A 23,134-nucleotide genomic window follows, 5' to 3' on the forward strand; every position below is an offset into this window, starting at 1 on the left:
TTTGTTACTGGCCATTTTACTAAACTCTATTTTTTCTGATTGTTTTGCAGAATATTGTCTTGAGTTTTCCAGATAAATAATCATCTTATCTGCAAACTATGATTATTTGCTCCTCTCTCCCAACATTTATATTTTTCTGTTTCATCTTCTTATCTAATTGCAATGCCTAGCACTTTTGGAAAAGAGTTTTTTAAATGTTGATAACAATGGTTATCCTGATCTGGTTTCTGATTTTAATGACAAAACATCTAGAACTTCACCAACCTAATATCTCTTGTTCCATTCTCTCCACCTCTGTAGCCACTATCTTATCTAGCCCATCCTAATTTGTCAACTGCGTTACCATAAATGTGGTGAATAAAGATACAGGGTTTGAAGTCAGATGACCTGTGTTCAAGTCCTGACTCCACCATTTGCTAATTATGTGGTCTAGTCAAGTTACGCAAGATTTTGGAAACTCAGCTTAAAAAAAAAAAGAGGGATGGGGGAGGCTCTTTTAAGGATTAAGTGAGATAATACATGAACTATGTGTAGCATCCATAAATGATAATTTTTAAAGTCTCAGCCCCCAATTTCTCTTTCCAATCCTATATATATCTATATCCCACTCTCACATTGATCTTCCCAAAATATCACTGTGTTCACATCACTTATCCTTTCCCTTCCTCTGCTCACAAATCTGAAGCTACACCCCATTGCCTACAAAATCAAGCCCAAATTCTTAACCTTGCATTTGAGTCATTCCATTATTCAACCCCAAACTTTCTTCTAGTCTCATTTCCTATAGACCTCAGCCACCTTCACCCCACAACGCACCCCCACCCACCCTTTAATCCCACCTACAGGGTCTCCTCACTCATGGCTGCCTAACACCAAGTAGACTCTCGGCTCCCTACTCAGATCCCTCCATCAGCCCCTGTATCAGCTTTTATGTTGCAAGTAACACAAAAATGAAATCCAAACTGGCTTAACAAAGCAGATTGATTAGTTCATGTAATACTCCAGATGCAACAGACATCAGGCACAGTTTGACTGGGGCTGGGACTCCATTTTTCTGTGATTTTCCCGGTTCTTCCCACCTCCATATGTTGGCTACATTCTCAGGTCAGTGTTCCTAGTCACCAGATGCCTGCCAGAAACTAGGCCCACATGTTTCCTCATTCAAATCCAGACACAAAGAGATTAGATGTGTTTCCCCAGCCGTCTCACCAAAACCCTGAGTTTCTGTCTGATGGGGCCAATCTGAATCAATTCCAGTGACTAGGAGAATGTATGTATGATTGGTTTGGAACCAGCCAATGTGCCAAGGTCAGAGAAGGAGGCATTATCTGAATGGGCTAAACCAATGAGGATCCACCTCAGAGCCACACACACTGATGGAGAGAGATGTGGCGTCGACAACCTCACTTGCACTACAGCCTCTTCCACTTCTCTTCCCTGGGACTTAGGCTTCCTTTAAGGCCCAAGTCAAGCCCCAGACCTCTGGCAATGTGCCCCACCATTTGGCTCCTAGAGCTCTCACTCTGCTTGACACACAGTAACCACTGCCAAATATAATTTATTTATGTAGTCATTTGTCTCATCTTTCCAATTAGTAGTCACAGAACTGATTGAAAACTACAAAGCACTTTCCACAAGCTAGCCCTTCTGACCTTCACCACAGTCCTGTGAGACTCAGAGGGGTTAAGTGACTTGCCCTATGTCACACAGCCAGAAACAACATTGTCCCAGAGGACTCTGCAGCAATTTCATACACACACACACACACACACACACACACCACAATCCCTCCTCTAACCTGCAACATTTGTCTGATCTGAAGATGCAGAAACCCCCCTGGAACCACCTCCTTTTTCCACTTCACCTCAATTTCTAGAGCTCTTAGTTTTTCTCCAAAAAGTACAGGGAAAGTTTTCTTGCCAGACAGCAGTTTCTAAGATTTGTGTGACAAGGCCAGGTAAAATTCAAATGACTCTGGGTGATTTAATCTGCTTGGGGCTGGGGTGGTAAATCAGGGCAGCCCAGGCTGCCACAGCCGCCCCAGAAATGCACGAGCCAAGCTGATGATAGGAGTTTATCTGCAGATCTGCAGGTGAGGGCCCTGGAAGCATGAACTGTGGCCAGGGGAGTTCCCCTCCACTGCACTCGGAATACATTTGGAAGGTCCTATGGCCCACAGCCTCTCTCGACCTACATGTTCCACCAGGAACCATCCTTCCCAAGGCTGCAGCCCCAGTTCCTCCCTCTCCCACCCCCCACCCCATCGTCAGAGCTGTTTCCCAAGTCCACACTGGACTTTTCAGGGGAAGGAGACCAGCATGGGTCAAGCTGTCACTGAAACTGCCGCCTCAATGCCAGGCTCTCGTGTACCCATTACCTCATTTCATCTTTACAACAACTTAATGAGGGAGGCATGCCCATCCCCAGTTTACAGGTGACTTAATTGAGGCTCAGAGTGATTAAATTTCTTGCCCAGGGTCATTATGCAGCTAGTAGGAGGCAAAGCCAAGATTCAAATTTAGTCTCATGAGACTCCAAAATCCCCATCCTTTTAACTCTACCCCACTATGGAGGCCAAGAGGAAGAAGACGGCAGCTTCACTTGGGACCATGTTGTTTGAGAAAAGAGAGGAGCAGGCTCTGGTGGAAGGGAGGTTGTTATTGTGAGCAAATGAAGCAACAGTTTTCCCATAGAGAGGAAACATCAAAGGAAAAGGTAGTCATACTTGGGTACCCACTGTGCTAAGCAATGGTGTGTATATCTGGGTACCATGTGCCAGGTGCTCTATGTCCATCATCCAAACCACAACTCTATATGCCATAAATATTTACTGTTAGCTGGTAAATATTTACCAACCAGCTTTTTGAAAGAAAAAAGGAGTCCTGATTTGTAGCATTTGCCAATTTCTGTGGTGTAAATACTCCCACGATGGTCAATTTCAAGCTACCAAGGGGATGTCAATGCATGCAGAATTGGGAAGAGATGCCCAAATGTTTGGTTCTGTTAGCCAGTAGGAACCCACTCCAGCACTCTACTGTCTGTAAAAGAGGTGTTGTTAGGCCGGGTGTGGTGGCTTATGCCTGCAATCCCAGCACTTTTGGAGGCCGAGATGGGCAGATCACTGAGGCCAGGAGTTTGAGACCAGCCCGGCCAATATGATGAAATCCTGTCTCTTTAAAAATACAAAAAAAAAAAAAAAAAGCTGGGTATGGTGGCACACGCCTGTAATCCCAGCTACTTGAGAGGCTGAGGCAGGAGAATCACTTGAACCTGGAGGTGGAGGTTGCGGTGAGCCGAGATGGCACAACTGCACTCCAGCCTGGGTGACAGAGCAAAACTCCATCTGAAAAAAAAAACAAAAACAAAAACAAAAGTTGTCGTTAAACCCACTTAACAAATGAGATCATACAAAAGGTGCTTGGGCTGAAATCCATGCCTTTATAATTTTCTAAAGTCCACATTCCCTCCACAGCTCCATGTTCCCAGAAACAAAGATGATGCAAAGAACCACAATCACTGATCTCTAATCTCTGAAGGAGGGTAGACGCCAGTGAAGTCCTGAAGGGCAGAAGAAGGCCAATGGGTAAAAGTTCAGCAGCTCAATATTCAATGTGTAGAAGAACTTTCTGAATGCCCCTCTAGGCTGACAGCTACGGAAAAGCAGTATCCAGGCACGGCTGGCACATAGTAAATGCTCAGCAAATAATTAATGAATGAATGAGACATTACACACTGTTCCATTGATACCTCAAACTCACCAGATCTAAAACTCAGCTCATCTTTGTTCCCAAAAAATCCCTCTCTCCTCCTGTGTGTCCCGTCTCAGTGAATATCACCAAGCCAGAACCTGAGAGTCCTTGTCTCTTCACTCTTCTCCACTCCCCATAGCCAATCCATCAACAAGTCCTATCTATTCCACTTCCCAAATACCTTGTGAACAGGTGCTATCCTCAGCCTCCCCACTCTGCCACCCTGACTGGGACCATCACCACCTCCTGCTGAGCTGACACACAGCTTCCTGACCTGTCTTGTCAGCACGTATCCTTGGCCTGTATCTGCTCCCAGTCCCTATCGAATCCATGATCAACAAAGCTGCCAAAGTGATCTTTCAAAATTGTACCTCTGAGCATGTCACTCCCACAGCTTCAATGAGTCCCCATTACCCAAAGGATGGAATCAAGCCCCCTTGGTCTTCCCGAGGTCTGGTCCCATCTCCCTCTCCTAACTGACAACTCACCTCCTCCCACACCCCACATTGGTCTTTTGTGGTTTTGTTTTTGTTTTTGTTTTTGTTTGAGACAGGGTCTCACTCTGTCACCCAGGCTGGAGTGCAGTGGTGCCATCGTGGCTCACTGCAACCTCTGCCTCCCAAGTTCAAGTGATTCTTCTGCCTCAGCCTCCCAAGTAGCTGGGATTACAGGTGTGTGCCACTACACCCAGCTAAATTTTGTATTTTTACAAAATACATGTTGGCCAGGCTGGTCTCGAACTCCTGATCTCAGGTGATCCACCCACCTCAGCCTCCCAAAGTGCTGGGATTACAGACGTGAGCCACTGCACTCGGCCACATTGGTCTTTAATCTTCAATGTCAACCTGCTTAATATTCACTGCACCATGCCGCCACCCATGCCTTTGTTCATGCTATGTCTCCTGCCTGGAATGCCCTCTTTTCCCTCTTCCATCTTTTGCTTTCCTTTGCCTGATAACTCCTGCTCATCCTTTAGGATGTAAAGGAAGATAGTTTAAGTAGATGATTCCTGGAGATCCTTTTAGTCCTAACATTTCATGATTCTAATGCCAAGTCTTGATATTCAAGGTCCTCTGAATACTATAGTCACCTTCTTTCTCCTTAGGACCCTGCAAAGGTCTTTAGGGATCCTGTAATCCAACTCTACCATTTTACAGACAGAAAATTGGACACCCAAAGAGGAAAGAGGACTAGCCCAAGATCACATAGCAAGTCAATGGCACAGCCAGGACAAGAACTGGGCACCTGCTTCCCAGCTCAGGGCTCTTTCTTTGCACTGCATCTTCCAACCTGATCCTCCTCTGCCAACATGGATATTCTCACCACAACCATCACTACCCCACTCAGACTTACCTCCTCTCACCAGAGCCATACTCACACCTTGTCTGCCTTGGCCCAGGATGTTGCCAGGCTGTTCCCTCAACTCCAATCAACTTCCAGGGTCCTCTACCTCCAAGAAGCCTACCTTCATTATCAGGCCAAAACCCTCCACACCCACTCTTACATACCCTTCCCCAAACCAGCCATGTTTGTCGGAGCCCAGCAACTAGGGCTTGGTTCACTCACATGCGGTCAGTGTCTTGTTCAGTTTCACCAGGCAGGATGTCTACTCCTCAAGGCTGGCTGGTATCTCTTCATCTTCTTTCTTCTCCTCCCTTTACATCCCCCAGCTCGATACACAACTGCTCAGGGTAGCAAAGTATAGCTAAAAACAGCACGGCATCAGAGGTCAGACAGATGGAGGTTCAAATCCCAGCTCTGCATGCCCTGCAGGGTTGACCTTAAGTCATCTAAGCCTCAACCTTCCTTATTTGTAAAACAGGTCCTACCACCCAGGGTTGCTATAAGGACTGAATGAACTCACCCATATTACAGGCGTAGCACTTGGTGGGCCCTTAATAAATGAGAGCTCCCTTCTCCACTGCCTTTCTCACTGAAGCCCAGGACACTTGGAGAAACTGACTCCTCTGGGCTGGGAGAGGGGCAGCCTCAGGAATACTTTCTCTCACTGTCATCCTCAACAGGCTATGAGCAGCCTGCATACAGAAACGTGGGGTGTTTCCAACCCCCTTCCCCACCCCCAACAATCTGCTTTAACCTTCCCATCACAAACGCCTTGTTTATTTCAATTTCACCCGTTTTACTTTTCTGTTCACGCAAAAAAAAAAAATTACAAAAACAGATTTAAGAGGAAAAAAAGTATTTAATGAGTAAAACTGTCTGTAGCTCTGTTTCTTTCTCAGGAAAAAGTGGCTGTGATTCTGGCATAAGAGAGGGAAGCTCAACAGCTTCACTTCATTGCAGCTGCCAGGAGAAGCACATTTCAGAGTGGAACAGAATCTCCAAATTAAACAGCGCGTCTTCCAGCCAGGAGCTTCCTGTGCCGAATTCAGCTTGGCAGGTGACATCCCAGCTTAAACAGAGATCCAGCCCCAATGTGAGCAGCTGCAAGGCTCCCTCCTGTTGCCCCGCCTCCAGCATAGGAGAACCAGCCTGGCCAGGCCCTGGCAAGCCACTGACCACCAGGAAAAGGGCTCTAAGAAGGGAAGGAGACAGCTGGAAAAGGAGTGGATACACCTGGCCAGTGGGAACTAGGGAACCAGGCGCTCTCCCCGTTCCAGAACATTCAGAAACCAGCATTTTCTTCTCCCTTGACTGAGGGTAATTGGGCATAAAGAACAAATCCAAGACAGACCTCAAACAAAAACCCAGAGAATCTGCAGTGTCTTTCCCACCTTCAAAGGTGTCATTTTGGAGGCTGCTCTGGATGGAATCCAAGGGTCAAACTCCAGAAGGACTCTGCCTCCCCTAAGAACTTGAAAAGAAAGGGAGAGAACTGGAAAAACAGAAAATAGCACATGACCGTGGCGATTCCTCAGGGATCTAGAACTAAAAATACCATTTGACCCAGCCATCCCATTACTGGGTATATACCCAAAGGACTATAAATCATGCTGCTATAAAGACACATGCACATGTATGTTTATTGCGGCACTATTCACAATAGCAAAGACTTGGAAGCAAGCCAAATGTCCAACAATGATAGACTGCATTAAGAAAATGTGGCATATATACACCATGGAATACTATGCAGCCATAAAAAATGATGAGTTCATGTCCTTTGTAGGGACACGGATGAAGCTGGAAACCAACATTCTCAGCAAACTATCACAAGGACAAAAAAACCAAACACCACATGTTCTCACTCATAGGTAGGAACTGAACAATGAGAACACATGGACACAGGAAGGGGAACATCACACTCCGGGGACTGCTGTGGGGTGGGGGGAGGGGAGAGGGATAGCATTAGGAGATATACCTAATGTTAAATAACGAGTTAATGGGTGCAGCACACCAGCATGGCACATGTATACATATGTAACTAACCTGCACATTGTGCACATGTACCCTAAAACTTAAAGTATAATAATAATATATATATAAAAATTATATATTATATATTATACCAAAAAAAAACAGAAAATAGCACATGACTTTCAAATATGTACAGTACAAACTGCCCCAGGGCAGAGAGTAAACTGAGGCTAGAGAGAGGCCCCCCTCCCTTGTCCCATACATCATACTTCTATTAATGTAGCCTACTGACTCATGCTGAACTTACTGGCACTTGAGCTTCTAAATCTTTCTCATGAGCTGCCCATCCCTTCTACAATTTTTCCTGTAGTCAAGATGGGCCTCAGCATTTTTCCCTGTGATATTTCCTCATGCTAAATTCACCTTGCCACGCCAGCCTGTCGAGATCTTTCTAAATCCTGATTCTGCTGAGGTTTTCTCTGTCCCTTGGAGCTTTCTACCACTCCACCTTTTATAAGTCTGTATCCTCCATGTCTTCTTATAGGTCCTTGGCATAGACTGATCAAAGCAGGGTGGACAGTCCCATAGCAGTGTCTAGAGGCCTTCTGTAGACTGACCTGGTTATACTTATGTGAACATTTCATGGCTGTTGTTTGGCCCAATGGGAGCCCCCTTTGTGCCCTCTCAGACATCCTTCATGTCCTCAAGAGTCACGAGAGACTCTACCCAACATCTTAGGAGACAGTGTGATATGGCAGAAAGGGTCAGACAGATCCAGGTTTGAATCCCAGCTCCACCCACCTTGGGCAAGTCACTTCCCGGAGACTCAGTTTTTCATCAGTAAAATGGAGATTGTCACATCTTGTTTAATCCACAAGCTTGTGAGGATTAAATAAAACCATGTGTGTGAAGTATCCAGCACACAGTTGGTGCTCAATAATCACAGATTCCTCTCCACCCATGCTGGCTCGTTTTCTTTACCCACAAGTCATTAAGCTGTCAAGAACCTAAGAGCTGTGCCCGGTCTTGGTGAACCCATGTTGGCTCCAGGGATCACTGCCTTCTTTTGTATGTCACAGATCTCACCATCCATATTAGACCCTCATACTGATTTGAGATCAGCCAAAACCCTGGATCTTTTTTGTCTGAATTCCTGTCAAAACAGTCCTTCCTTCCTGGACCTGTACAGCTGTTTAAATAACAAGAATAACAGTAGTAATGACAGCTTGATCCTTCCAATCTCACTATGAGATTTTTTTTTTTAAATATCTACATTGTGCCTATCAGGAAACTGAGGTTCAGAGAGGTTACATAACCCTCCCAAAGTCACACAGCTGGAGATCGTGAAAGCTGAGTGCAGCTGTCTGGCCCTGACCACCACACTCATGCATTAGAGAATATTTCCTAAATGCTGGCCTAAGGGGGCATGTTGTCTCTGGCCTTGCTGCATGTGTCTTTCAGCCTCAGCCCAAAGTTTCACTTGGTTGAGTGCCTTCTAGGTCCTGACATTGTCATCCACAGGGTGGCCTCCCCTCACCCCACCTCCCAGCCGCTCTGTGCCCACCACCTTCATATTAAACGGGACTGGACTGAGGCACAGACCCCACCACTCCCTGAAGACTGAAACAGTGGGCTTTTCATATTGGCCCCCAAGCCCACATCATACCCTAAACTCTTTGATGCCTGGGCCCCTGATGCCCCCACAGCCTAAGCATAGGGCCAGCTTGGACCCTCTTTCCCAACCCTTCATCAGGGCTTAGCCACCTGCCACCAAATCCTGATGCCTCTGAACTGACCACTGCCTCCTGAATCCCTGGTGCCAGGATTACCCCCTGCCCAAGTGGCACCCCAAGGCCCCTCTTCCCAGACTGTCCAGGTGCTGGGGCCAGCTGCTGCTCGTGTGGCTGTCCTCCAGCACTGACTATAGCCTTTGCCCTTCTCCTGACGCCTCCCAGCCCAGGGCTCAGACTGTGCTATAGGGTGAGGGAATTCCCTAAGCATGAGGCCCAGATGTGCCCACAGGAAAAGGAAGGGGTGGACCCAGGAGGCTGCCAGGGACAGGGCTCAGGCCTGTGGCCACCAGGTTTGCAGCCCACCAAGGAAAAGATTCCTAGAGATTCCTAGGGAAGCCATTCATGGGTCTGTTTGCAAACCTTTGACAATACCCAAGCAGGATGCCCCAAACCTGAAAGCTCTATCAGAGACTTGCCCTCAGGCCTTAAAGGACACAGTTACCCACATCATCAAACACAGTCACCCACATTATTAAAAATGCAGTCCTGACTGGGCATAGTGGCTCATGCCTATAATCCCAGCACTTCGGGAAGCCAAGGTGGGTGGATCACTTGAGCTCATCAGGAGCTCAGGACCAGACTGGGCAACATGGCGAAACCCCATCTCTACCAAAAAATACAAAAAAATTAGCCAGGTGTGGTGACTCACGCCTATAATTCCAGCTACTAGGGAGACTGGGGTGGGAGAATGACTTGAGCCCAAGGAGGTGGTGGTTGCAGTGAGCAGAAATTGCACCAATGCACTCCAGCCTGGGTGACAGAGTGAGACCCCATCTCAAAAAAAAAAAAAAAAATGCAGTCCTTGACTATCACACACCCACAAACACACTTTATAAACACATTCACAGAAAACACTTCAAAAGCCCACTCATGCCCTCATGACACACAGAAGCCCATCCATCCACTCAGTAAATATCAATTAAGCACCTGCCAGCTGCCAGGCACTGTTCCAGGCACCCAAAAGACATCAGTGGACAAACTGAACAAAGGTTCCACTCTTTGTGAGGGCTTTCATTCTAACAGGGATACTAACAATTTTAAAAACTTAGGAGAGTGCATAATAAATAAACAAAGCTAGGCATGGTGGTTCACACCTGTAATCCCAGCACTTTGGGAGGCTAAGGCAGGTGGATCAACTGAGGTCAGGAGTTCAAGACCAGCCTGGCCAACATGGTAAAACCCGTCCCTACTAAAATAGAAAAATTAGCTGGGCTTGGTGGTGTGCATCTGTAATCCCAGCTACTCGGGAGGCTGAGGCAGGAGAATTGCTTTAACCCAGGTGGCGGAGGTTGCAGTGAGCTGAGATCGCACCTCTGCACTCCAGGCCGGGTGACAGAGCACAACTCCCACTCAGAAAATAAAAATAAAAAGTAAACGACAATTAGTAAATCACTTGGTATACTGGAAGGTAATTTTAAAAAGAAAAATGAGAACAACATAAGAAGAACTGGAGAGCTGTGGGGAGGGGAGGACAGAAATTTTTTTTTTTTTTTTTGAAACGGAGTCTCGCTCTATCGCCCAGGCTGGAGTGCAGTGGTGCGATCTCTGCTCACTGCAAGCTCTGCCTCCCGGGTTCACGCCATTCTCCTGCCTCAGCCTCCTGAGTAGCTGGGACTACAGGCGCCCATCAACACACCCGGCTAATTTTTTTTTTGTATTTTTAGTAGAGACGGGGTTTCACCATGTTAGCCAGGATGGTCTCGATCTCCTGACCTCACGATCCGCTGGGGCGGGCAGAAATTTTAAGTGGAGGTCAACACTAATTAAGAGAGTGACACTTAAGGGAACTCTTGAAGGAGATGATTAAGTTATTCATTCATTCATTCAGTGAATGTTCTTGGACATCTGCTACACCATCATGTGCCAGGGACTGTTGTAATAGTGGGGATACAGCCATGAACAAAACAGGTAAAACTCCTACCCTCATGGGATTTGCATTCTAGCTTTCGAGAGAGAAATCACAAACAAAGAAGTAACTACTAATACACAGTATGTCCAATGGTGATCAATGTTACGGAGAAGATGAAAGCAGAGGAGTAAGAACAGGGAGCCTCCCATATCCACCCTCATAAACCCTCCCACTAGGCAAACACACACCCTCAGATCTCCTCCCAAGCTCGCTGCACACACGCTCACGCCAGACTCTACACGGACTCACAATACAAACACAGGTGCATGGCATCCTTGCCGCTGTAAGTACACTCACCTGAACATACAAATACACCCACATGCAGGCAAAAACACATGCACAAACACCTACAACACACCGACACATGAACATGCCCATAAACACACCCAGCATAAACACGCAAATGCTCACCAAACGCACACACACACCCCAAGCCCAGCTCATTCAAGCCTTGGAGAAACACACCCTTAAGGTCACACAGAGAAACTAGACAGTCAGAACTGGCAGAACCCTGGGGAACCAGCAGAAGCTGGAGCCCGGAGAAAAGCGACAGCCTGCCCGAGGCCTACAGCATGGCCATGGCACTGTGGACAACAGTCCGGTCCTGAGTCCAGTCCCAAGGCCAGCACGAGGCAGCACACACTACCCCATCCATAGACTGTCAACCTCAGCACTCAACAAAGACACTTACACTTGCAAAACACTCACAGAAACACACACACACACTTGCACACAGGGACACACACAGAAGCACACACGTTCATGCAACAGCACAAACCTCATTCCTCTCCCATGTAACAAGGCGGGGTGAGGTCTAGAGAGTTTCTTGCAATTTCAGCATCCCTTGTCCACTTCACCATCTTCCACCCACCCCACACATCACAGCCGTTCCAGCCACTGACAAATTTTCCTCCTGCCCTTACCTGTGGCCGTGAGCTGTCTGCACATGCAGATGCACCTTGCGTGATTGCATACATGTGTGGTGCGGAAATGGGTGGACATGTTAGCGTGTAAGTATTCAAGTTTGCAGTGTGTGAACACCTTTATGTGTTTATGCAAGTGTGTGTGCACATGTGTGTATGTGCATGTTCTCAGGAAGAAAGAGATTTACAATCTAAATCCTGTTTCTCCAGGGAATGAAAGAAAGCAAAGCAAAGTTCAGGTTTAAATCACACCACCGTGGGCAGGAGAGGTTCCCCTGCCCTACTTGATTATCTGCCGGTGTGCAGCAGGACTGGCTGGCAGACAGGAGGCGGCAAGCAGCCCATCAGCAGGGAGCCATTTGTTGTCTCCAGGCCCCTGGGACCTGCTGTGGCTGCTCCAGGAGTGGGAGACGAGAGCACGGCGACAGCAACAAGCACACGCCCATCCCAGGTGCTGCGGGATGGATGGGGGAGGAAGGGTGCTGACATCCGGCTCTGGCCTCCTTGTGCTGTAAGGAAAGCAAAGGGAGAAGAGGCAGGAACCCCCAGGCCAGAGAGAAGCCCAGGCACTTCTTGGCCTGGAAGGAGGGAGAGGGTCCAGGCAAGAGGTGGCACGGGCCCCACGGTGGGCCCTGCCCTGCCAACCTCTTCACTGGCCAGAAAGGCATCCACAGGACTCCAGGCAGTTGGAGCCTTAAGCAGCTTGACCTTGCCTCTGACTTCTTTCTCCTGGAACACAGCCTCTTCCCCACACCACCCCCACCTCTCTCTCTCTCTTTGTTTCTGTGGGTTTGTTCTTTGTCTCTCCCTCTCTCTCTCTGTCTCTATGATTCTTTCACCTCTCTGTGTCTGATTATCTAGCCTTGTCTCTCTGTGTCCATTTCACTCTCTTCTTTTCAAGTTCCTCTATCAGCCCAGACCTCAGCACTTCCCTCGCCAACCCTGTCACCTGTGGCCTTGCTTCTAACACACCAGACACCTTCCAAGTATTGTATCCCATTGGTGCCTCTCACCATTCCTTCGGGACAGTCTAGGAGGGTTGAGATTAGAAATCCCATTTTACAGAGAGGAAACTGAGTGCCCAAAGCTTACCCAGGGCCACACAGCTGACACATGATTAAAAATCTAGGTGGTGGCTCACACCTGTAATCCCAGCACTTTGGGAGGCTGAGGTGGACAGATCATTTGAGGCCAGGAGTTTGAGACCAGCCTGGCCAACATGGCGAAACCCCATCTCTACTAAAAAATACAAAAATTAGCCAGGCATGATGGTGCACACCTGTAATCCCAGGTACTCAGGAGGCTGAGGCAGGAGAATCACTTGAACCCAGGAGGCAGAGGTTGCAGTGAGCCGAGATGGCATCACTGCACTCCAGCCTGGGTGACAGAGCAAGACTCCATCTCAAAAATAAATAAATAAATAAATAAAAATAAAAATCTAGGTCTTTCCACTGCACGACCAGCTCCCCATAACTCCACATCACCTGGAAACATGAGCAGTTCTCCCCAGTACTCCACACCTCGAGAGATTTAAGAACCCAGTGGCACAAATCAGTGCATCCCACGCCAGCCTAACCACTAAAACTGCCATCAGTTAAGGAAAGGTCCCGGAAAACAATAAGGGCTGAGATGCGAGGCATGGAGACTCTCTTTCTCTGTGTATCCCAAAGATGCTCCGTGCCAGCCCCCTCACCCACCAGGTCTGAAGCGCATGTACCTCCCACAGTCCCCAGGGCCACCTGGGATGAATAGACTTCCCGTCTCTTGAGTAGGTGCCTCTTGAGGCCTCCATCTTCCCATCTGTACAATGGGGATGATGGGTCTTACTCACACTGCTGAGTTGGGTTCCTGCTCCAACACTTGCAGCAGCTTCTCTCCCTCTGCAGGGATCCCCCTGATCCTTAAAAGGCCTTAGACTTTGGCCACCAAGAGCCCTCAGACACCTCTGGAGGACTGCTATGGTTCTCTGGGCCTGAACTCACTTTGGCCACACGGGCAGCTGAGCAGCAACCAAGAAGCCACAGGCCCAGAGGCAGAGTCCCATCTGCAGCAACATCCAACCACCTCCAGAAGCCTCCACCACTGCCTCCAGCCCCCACCCGAGAGGCGTCAGCACCAACGACCCGCCAGGGCCTGCCCATTTTCCTTTCTTTTCATTGCCGACTCTGCGCACAGTTATAGAACCAGGTCTCCACAGAGTAATTTACTGGCAGAATCTCTCCCAGAATCCAGCTTGAAACCAAGCTGTAAAAACAGCTTCGAGTGTAAATAATTCATGCAGACAATATGACTTTTTTATGTAAATTCGGTGCATTAACCCTCTATTATAATGATGGACGACAGATAGGGGCGACGTTGCCTTGGTAAGAGCTAATGGATGGCCGCCATAAATTCACTGCACATTTTATTGTGTTGCTGGAAATTGTGCCTTCAGGCAATGCTGTTTACTTTTATGTAAAACTCTAGGTTCCCTAAATATTACAAATATTTTACATCCAGCTCCTCAGCATTTGGGCTCTGCCCACAAATCAAGCTTTCTCCATGTGAGTTGTAATTAAAGGTTTGTTGTTTTTTTTTTTCCTGGGACAATTATCTTCAACTATAAAGAGAAATATTTTTCCGCTTTAGATGTTCCGTCATTGACTTATTAACAAATCCTTTGAAGAAGGAGGCTGGAAGTGACTTGCGGTGGTACTTGGCAGGAGGTGGGTCCACAGGAGAAGAGGCTCTGTGTGTGCAAGAGCTTGGTGGCTAGCTTTCATGTCTGGCGGCCACTCCGTTTTATTTACACATATGATATTCTGGGCCTTCCTCCCCCCTCTTCCTTTCTCTAATTCATGATCACTTTAGCAGGGTAATTCCTCTCACCACCTTTGCAAGAGATTGGTCCCTTGCAAACCCCCTCCTGGCCCAGTCTCCTCTGGGGATGCAGACGGCTGGGGCCGCAGGCCTGCGAGGGAAGGAAGTAGGGTCCTCACAGCTGGCTCCCATACACAAGCCGATTCATCCCTCCTTTGCCCCATGCCCACTCACATGGGCCGGACCTCCTTGGACGGAAACTCAGGGTTTCCTGCATTGATTCTCCTTCCATCCAAAATGTTGGAAAAATGCTCTTTCAGCTCACCCCTACCCAGACAGAGGTCGTGAGGATGCCACTGAGTCTTGCCAGAGGTCTGGGGAAAGGATGGCTGAGAATCTCAGCAGCTTATTAATGAAGGGAGGCAACAGCTGGAGCAGCAGCCCTCTTTAAAAATAATCCTCACACTTGTTTATTGTTGTCATTAATATTAATGGCCATGCTATTAATATTCATATAGATGTATTAATATCATTCAGGAGCACCTGGGATCTCCAAGCACTCCTAATGGCATGGGACTCTGCCTCCAGGGCCCCCACCTCTCTGCCTGCCCCTCTCCATGGGACGACCGTCCTACACAGGTTCCAAACCATTCTCCCATCTCTTCTCCACCTTCTCTGATTGGCACTTGCCTTTGGAAGCCCAGAGCCACGTGGGACTTGGAGTCATTTCTAAGTCCCAGGGGCTTTGCCGTTAGGATGGGACTGCAGGCCAGGGATCCTAGACATTTCCTGCCTCCCCAAGGGGCACAGGAAGGTTCCTGACAAAGGTGGCTTAAGAAAGAAAGATGGTTCATTTCCCCCTCAAGGGCTCAATTTCCTGTGGAGTCGAAAAAAAGACACATTGGTTAAAAACAAAGATGAGATATCATTTTTCACCGATTAGATTGGCAAAGATAATTATAATAATAATGGCAACAGCAGTGGCCAGCTCACTGCCTATGTGAGAGCGCTATGCTTAACCCTCCACGCTCACTCTCTTACTGAACCTTCACAACAACCTCATGGCATACCCTTTACGGGATGGAACACTTGTAAAACCTTGGTGGGAAGCAATTTACAATATGTGACAAAATGCAAAATCTGCTTACCCTCCGACCCAGCAATTTCATTTTGAGGAATTTCCCGTGTGTTAATAATTAAAAACACTGTTCCTTCTGAGCGAAACCCTCTTGCTGTTCCCCTCCCATGCTCACCAGTGCTTTCCTCTTCATCCTGACTCTGCCTTTTGCCCATTCATCTTTCAAGCTGAATGTCACCTCCTCAGAGAAGCCCTCCCTGACTCCCAAGCCCAGGTTAGCTTCTCTTGTTTTATTCTGTCATAGCCTGTACGTTTCCTTCGTACTACGTGTACTTCTCCTTCGTACTACAGATCAACTGCTAATTGGATAATTATCTGTGTAACTGCTTAATACATACGCTCATTGCAAAAAACTGCTCTTTCCTGATGGCAGGGGCCAGACACCCTGTCTCCCCACTACATCATAAACTCCACCAGAGCCAGGACTGACCATGTCTGTTTTATTCATGATTTCTATGCCTGGCATTGGGGCTAGTACATTTCCTATGTACCTGGCATTGGGCTGGTACACAGAACACACTCAAAAAAACATCTGTAGCATGAATGAATCAATGTAACACGCAAAGATATATGCACCTAGATGTTCATTGCAGGGATGTTCATAAGAACAAGACAATTGGAAAAACATGTATCTCCATCAGCTGGGGACTGAGTAAGTAAAGTGAGGTATATCCAGATACTGGTATATCCATACACATAATACAGGCATTAAAACCGTGAGGTGGATCTATATGAATTGACATGAAGGATGTCCATGACATATTGCTGAGTGGGGAGGAAAAAAAAACAGGTGACAGAACAGCATGTGTCGTCTGATTTCACTCGGGATGGAATTGCATACGTGAAATCTATTTGTGTATATTTATGCAAGGAGAGAAGTCTGGAAGGACGTTCACCAAAATGTTATGTGGTTATCTCTGGCTGGTAAAATCTGAGGTGGTTTTTACATTTTTCTTTGAACTTTTCCATATTGTCTGAATTTTTTGCAATGAGCATATGTATCCTTTTTTACAAAATGATAAAGCTGCTTTCAAAAAAAAAAAGTATAGGTGCAAAAAGGTTGGGGGTGCTTTGTGAGGGGCTCAAATCTGGGAAACCAGGTAAGTCGGAAAGAAGCTGGGGCCAAGGGGTCTCCCTTCCTAGCTGTGCTGGGCACCCTCCCACGCTACAGGGGAGGGGCATCTAGGCCATACCCCTCCCCTACCCAGTCCTTCCTCCGGGCACACCATGCCTGTCCAGAGTGGGGTTTCTAAATAGGGATTTCCGCATTTGATTTTCCTGACATGCTTTACCGCCTCAGAGCTGTTTTGCAAAATTCATAGCGGTTTTCACAAGCTCCAAGCTTCCTGGGACCAATTCCATTTTGAACAATAGCAGAGTGCCTGCTTGCGGGAGGGGTCGGCCCACCCCAGAGCAGCCTCCCAGCCTCTGTGAGCTGGGACTAAGGGGCTGAGTGTCGAGGCCACCGCATGAAAATACATGAGCTCATCCTTGTCCTCACTCTTCTCCTCCTCTTCCTGTCAAGGAGAAGGAAGAAGGAAGGCAGCTGCCCCCCACCCCAGCGTGCCTCCTGTGCCCTGAGGGGACCCTATATCCCAGGAAGCCACGCAAAGCCCTTCCCAATGTCCTTCCCTTTTCTAACTGTGTCTCCTTACCCAAGAACCATCTAAAGCCCTGAGAAGCTAAGTGGCCAATCCAAGGTCACAGAGCCAGAGAACAGCAGGGTAAGGTCTAGAAGCCAGGGTTCCCACTGCCTGGTCTGTGGATGCTTCAATCTATGTTTTAAAACAGTTTTAAAAAGTGGCTCATGCCTGTAATCCCAACACTTTGGGAGGCTGAGGGAGGAGAATCACTTGTAGCCAGGAGTTCAAGACCAGCCTGAGCAACATAGCGAGACCCAGTCTCTACCAAAAAAAAAATACAAAAATTTGCTGGGATCGGGGGTGGGGGTGGGGGGCAATGCACGCCTGTAGTCCCAGCTACTCAAGAGGCCAAGGACAGATGATCCCCTGAGCTCAGGAGTTCAAGACTGCTATGAGCTATGATTGCACCACTGCATTCCAGCTTGGGCAACAGAGCAGAAAAAGAAAAAGTTTGGTGCCCTATCCCTTAAGATAAATCCAAAACGTACAGCAGCATGATCATTACCCCAACTAAGCCACGAAAGACTCCATCACCGACTTCCCTGCCAGGAGGCCAGAGTGCTTTCTAGAAAACACAAAACTAATCAGCCACTCCTCTGTTTAAAAGCCTTCAGTGGCTCCACGTTCTTTATTGGGGGAGTGGAGGACTTACGCTCCTTGGCCTGGTACTCAGGATCTTTTGTGATATGGCCTCTGTCATATCCCACCGCACCCCTCCACTCCTCACTGTGCAGCTTCTGCTCCAGCCACACTAAATGATGTCCTGTCGCACCTCCCCCGCCTCCAGCCTTTGTGCTGCTCCCTCCCCTCTTCCCCTGGCTAATTCCTACTCATTCTTTAGGACCCAGCTTGTGTAGCACCTCACCGAGGAAGACTTTTTCAACCCCTCTACCTCCTGGTGAGTGAGAGACCTCCTTCAGCTCCTACGGATCCTTGTGCTGTTATCCATTCAATCAATCATTTATTTAACAAATATTTATTGAGCACCTACTATGTGCTGGCCACATCACAGCATCTACCACATTGTAGTGTCTGTTTCTGTGCTTGCTTCTACACTGGACAGTAAGCTCCTTGAGGGCAGGGACACATTACCAGGACCCAGCATTAATCTACTTCACAATTGTGCAACTGTGTGGCAACGGCCCGGATCATCAGCTCCATTTTACAGATCAGAAAACCAGGGACCCCTTGACAATGGACATGTGCAAGAAGAGGAAAGGTTTTCTAAAGTACACACCTGACATGGCAGCCCCCCACACTTGCACAATCCTTCCACGCCTTCCCAGTGTCTTCCCTAAAAGGTTAACCTATTTACCCCACCCACAGGCCTCTGCATGACAGGTCTCTCCTCAATCCCTTCTCCTACAGTGGTCCCACCTTCCAGAGCCTTTGTAATTCTTTCTAAACTCCACTGTCTCTCTGTCTCGTTCATCTTGGTTTCTCAAATGCCTGATACATGGTATATGTATGAGTGAATGAAGAATGAATGAACAAATTACATTTCGTAGGTATCTGAAACCCAAGATGTCTAAAACTCATCACCTTCCCTCCAAAGAAAACTCTTCGCTTCACCCTTCTGTGTTCACTGTCTCCGTGAACATCCTCATCAACCATCCAATCTCTGCAGCCACAAACTGGATGTCCCCCAACTCCTGCTCCTCCCTCTCCCTCCCCTCACTTTGTTGTCTAATCAATCTCTGGGTACTATTCGTTTTACCTTGGGAATACCCTCTGATTCCATCCCCTTTCTTTCCCCGTGCTGCCGTGGCTCCATTCTCTGTCTCCTGGCATACCCCTCTGAGTCCTTCCTCACTGTGAAAGCAGAGTGATGTTTCTACCCTGACCATAACCCTGTCCTTCTTGAAGGCCTCCAGTGAGTCCCACTTCCCTCAGGATATGCGCCCTGGGTGGTCTAGTCCAGCTACCCCAACTCCTGACAATGAGCTCCTGGTCTCCAGCCTCTCTGAACAGGCCAGGTGCTGTCACAGTGCCACATCCGTGCTCCTCAGACTCTACTTCTCATCTGGCTAACTCCTAGTCACCCTCCAGGATCCCACTCAACAGCCGCCGCCTCAGAAACTCTCCCCAACCCCACCTCACCCCGACTCCTACTCAGGGCCATCTGAGGTTCCGAGGAGCACCCTGCGCCGGCCTCTGCCATCAACCAGTAACCCGGGTCCTCACTGCCCACTGAAGGGCTCATCTCTCCCACTGCCCTGTGAGCCCCGCAGCGGCAGGATGCCCAGGGTCCAGAGAATACGCATGTCACCGTCTCCAGTGAGTTGTTCTTTCCCCTGTACTGCAACTTCATTTCACAGTCACTCTAGCAAGCATTTCACACGCACATGCGCACACACACATTGAGACATGCATAGGAATGCACATACAGAGACACACACATAGTCATACTGACACACAGATGCACAGACACAAATAGCAGATCCCACAGACATACCTAGTGACCCACACAGAGGCATTCACGTGCAGGCAGCCACTGATATACACATATGAACATGAATATCCATATCCATGCACATGCATGCACAGCCCACATGGATGCACAGAAACACACAGACACACCCAGTCACAAATACACAGACCGGCAGACAAGCACAACAGGCACACAGAAATGTACATACACGGCCAGGTACAGTGACTCACGCCTGTAATCCCAACAATTTGGGAGGCCAAGGTGGGTGCATCATTTGAGGTCAGGAGTTCGAGACCAGCCTGGCCAACATGGTGAAACCCCATCTCTACTAAAAATTAAAAAATTAGCCAGGAGTGTTGGCAGGTGCTTGTAATCCCAGCTACTGGGGAGACAGGCAAGAGAATCGCTTCAACCTGGAAGAAAAAAAAAAGAAATGTACATACACACACATTCTGAGATGTACACATATAAAACCATAGACTCATATGCACTCATGCCCAGACCAACACAGGCACACACACAGACACAAGGATGCCCTCGTAGACAACACTCGTGTCTATACAAGCAGCACATGTGTCATGTACAAGGGCATCCTTGTATCTGCTTGTAGAGACACAAGCAGCACGTGTGCATCCACACACAAGGACACATATGCATACCACAGACACTCACAAGAAGCAGCATTTACATTGGCCAACATACACAGATGTGTGCATGTAGACAGGCTCCCCGAGACAGGTTAGTGAATGATGCAGGTCAAACGGAGCTGTCTGCTAGGGGCGGGGGCCTGTCTGAGGTACCTCGGGGCGCTCACATTTTTGCAGCTCAGGAAGGCAGCTGACATACCAGCCCGGCTGTGATGGTATTTTGCATAAATGCTAATGTATTAATTACCATGTACAGTACACAGAGCTGCCATTTAAAAGAAAAAGTTAAGACTTTTTAATTCAAAAGCCCCATGAGGGGTGGGGGTGGGCGTGGGGGACCTGCCCTGCATGGAGGGTGGAGGCAGGCAGGGCAGCCACACCCATGCCCACTGTACCTGCACTTGGGTTGCCAAGCCTTCCCCAGGCCAGCCAGTCAGTCCTCTGCCTCTAGATTCTTGGTGCTTTCTGGGGACTCTGGCACAGCCTGGAGCTGCTGGCCCAGAAGAGGGCTAGGGAGAGTGTGGAAGGCAAGTAAGGCCTAAGCAGACAGAGTGGAGCGTCCTCACAGCAGGGCCGGGGCAGGCATCACAGCCAGAGGTCGCTAAGCATCACAGTCCCTCCCACCATTCAATCCATTCTCTGCACGGCAGCAGGAGTCACCCAGACAGTGGATCAGACTATGTCACGCCCTGCTTCAAACCTTTCAGAGGCTTCCTATTGCTCTCAGAACAAAGTTCACACTCCTTAGAAGGGCCTGCAAAGCCTGGCATGACCGCATTCTCTCCTGCCTCACCGGACCTGGCTTCTCTCCCACCTCTCTATGCCTCTCCTGTCACACTCCTCCTTCCTCACTAGTCACCTGAGCTTGCCCGCTCTTCCCCTAAACTTCTCATCAGCCAGGCCTCAGCTCACCTGTCACCACCTCGGGAGACTTCCCCTGACTGCCCCTGACCGCCCTATCTGAAGGAGTCCTTCTCCCCCTCGCCCTCTTTTACATCACCAGGGTTTGGGTTTTGGCTTTTGTGTCTTCATAGAACATTTTGCTGTTTCAACCCTCCTTGTGGATTTTTTTACTATCTGTTGCCCCCACTGTACGATGAGCTTTAGAAAGCCAGAACCCGAATGACCTTGTTTCCTCATCATATCGCAGCCCCTAGGACGGGGCCTGACACTGTGCAGGTGTTCAGTGGCATGTTTGTTAAAGGAGTGAATGAACTTGGAATGAACGAGGGATGCTCTTTCTGGCCAGCTCTGTCTCAGCGCCTAACTCTTGCAGTAGCATTCTCTCCACCTGCCTGGCAGGACCACCCTGGCTGTTCTGTCTCCCATCGGGGGCTCACACCCCAGATCTGGAGACTGAGGCCCATCATGGGATGATGTCCACCATCCCGTGACCTCTTAGAGGCTGGCGTCCAGGCCTCCCGAGCCTCCCACCAGCCCACCTCCCCTGCCACGTGGAAAGGAGCCTCAAATGATGCAATTGAACAGCAACAACGAAACAGCTCCTCCACCCTCACCTTCGTAGTCCACTTCCATATTAATTGTTGTATGCAGGACCAGTGAGGCAGGCATCATTTCCCAGGATTTAAATCTGTGTCTGAGGCCAGGTTCGGGGCTTCCTCCGCTTACCACTGACCTACTCTCCCCGAACCCTGAGGGATGCTCCAGGAAGCCGGGGCTCAGCAATCATGGAAAGCCTCGCACATGCCCGCCCCCAGCCACCTCCTCCCCCAGGAAGCAGGAGAGTCGAGGTGGGCTTGCCGGGCAGGTGGAGAGAGCACCTGAGACACATCTGGTTGGCTCACTTCCCAAACACAGGGTGGAGTCCTCAACACCACCTTAAGGCTCCCTCCCACACCCACTCAGCTGCCAGGTGCCGCCATTCTAGGCCCTACATCTCTCCCAAACTTGCCCTCTTCTCCCGGTGCCCACTGCCCCTGCCCTAATCCAGGCCGCATTGCTGTCATCTCTCACCAGGTCTCTTCTGACGGCCTGCAGTCTGGACCCCCATCTGCCCTCCACCCAGCAGCCAGAGTGATCTTCTCTAAGCTTGAATCCCATTGCCCTCCCCAGCGGCTTCCCCACTCCCCATCCAAGCTCCTCCTGAGATGGTCCTCATGGTGGTTTGCAAATGTGCATCATTAAGAATGCATGTTTCCGTGGCTGGGGGCGGTGGCTCATACCTGTAATCCCAGCACTTTGGGAGGCCGAAGTGGGCAAATCATTTGAGGTCAGGAGTTTGAGACCAGTCTGGCCAACATGGTGAAATCCCGACTCTACTAAAAACACAAAAAAAAATTGTCTGGGTGTGGTAAGTGCACACCTGTAATCCCAGCTACTCGGGAGGCTGAGGCAGAATTGCTTGAACCTAGAAGGCGAACGTTGCAGTGAGCCGAGATCGTACCACTGCACTCCAGCTTGGGCAACAGAGCAAGACTCCATCTCAAAAGAAAAAAAAAAAAGAATGCATATTTCCTAATTTCAGATCCTAGCTCTGCCACTTACTAGCTGTGTAACCTTGAGCAAGTCACCTAATTTCTCTGTGCCTCAACTGCCTGGTCTGTAAAATGGGAATAATAACAGTATCTCCCTATTATAGGGTTGTTGTGAGGACGAAATTAGTTAAAATATGTAAAGCACCAAGCCAGTGCCTAAAACCTGAAGGACACTACATAAAGAGTCTGTTGTTATTTACAGTTGTGTGTGTGTGTGTGCATACGCGCAATTATCTGACTTGTGTCTTTCTCCTCCATGAAATTAAAAGCTCCAAGAGGATGGAGATTAGAC

General features: G+C 48.6%; 1 long non-coding RNA gene across 1 annotated transcript in view; it reads right to left on the reverse strand.

Annotated features, from left to right (window-relative positions):
- Nucleotides 1-4,567: 4,567 nt before the first annotated feature.
- Nucleotides 4,568-23,134, reverse strand: part of LOC112129665 (uncharacterized) — a 57,903-nt gene continuing 39,336 nt past the window's right edge. The window contains exons 2-3 of the long non-coding RNA XR_008525012.1: nt 6,485-6,564; nt 4,568-5,454 (exon numbers count right to left, since the gene is read on the reverse strand). This is a non-coding gene — a long non-coding RNA (uncharacterized LOC112129665). The remainder of the gene's footprint in view (nt 5,455-6,484; nt 6,565-23,134) is intronic.

Source organism: Pongo abelii, chromosome 1, assembly GCF_028885655.2.
Source record: "Pongo abelii isolate AG06213 chromosome 1, NHGRI_mPonAbe1-v2.0_pri, whole genome shotgun sequence".
Taxonomy (NCBI): domain Eukaryota; kingdom Metazoa; phylum Chordata; class Mammalia; order Primates; family Hominidae; genus Pongo; species Pongo abelii.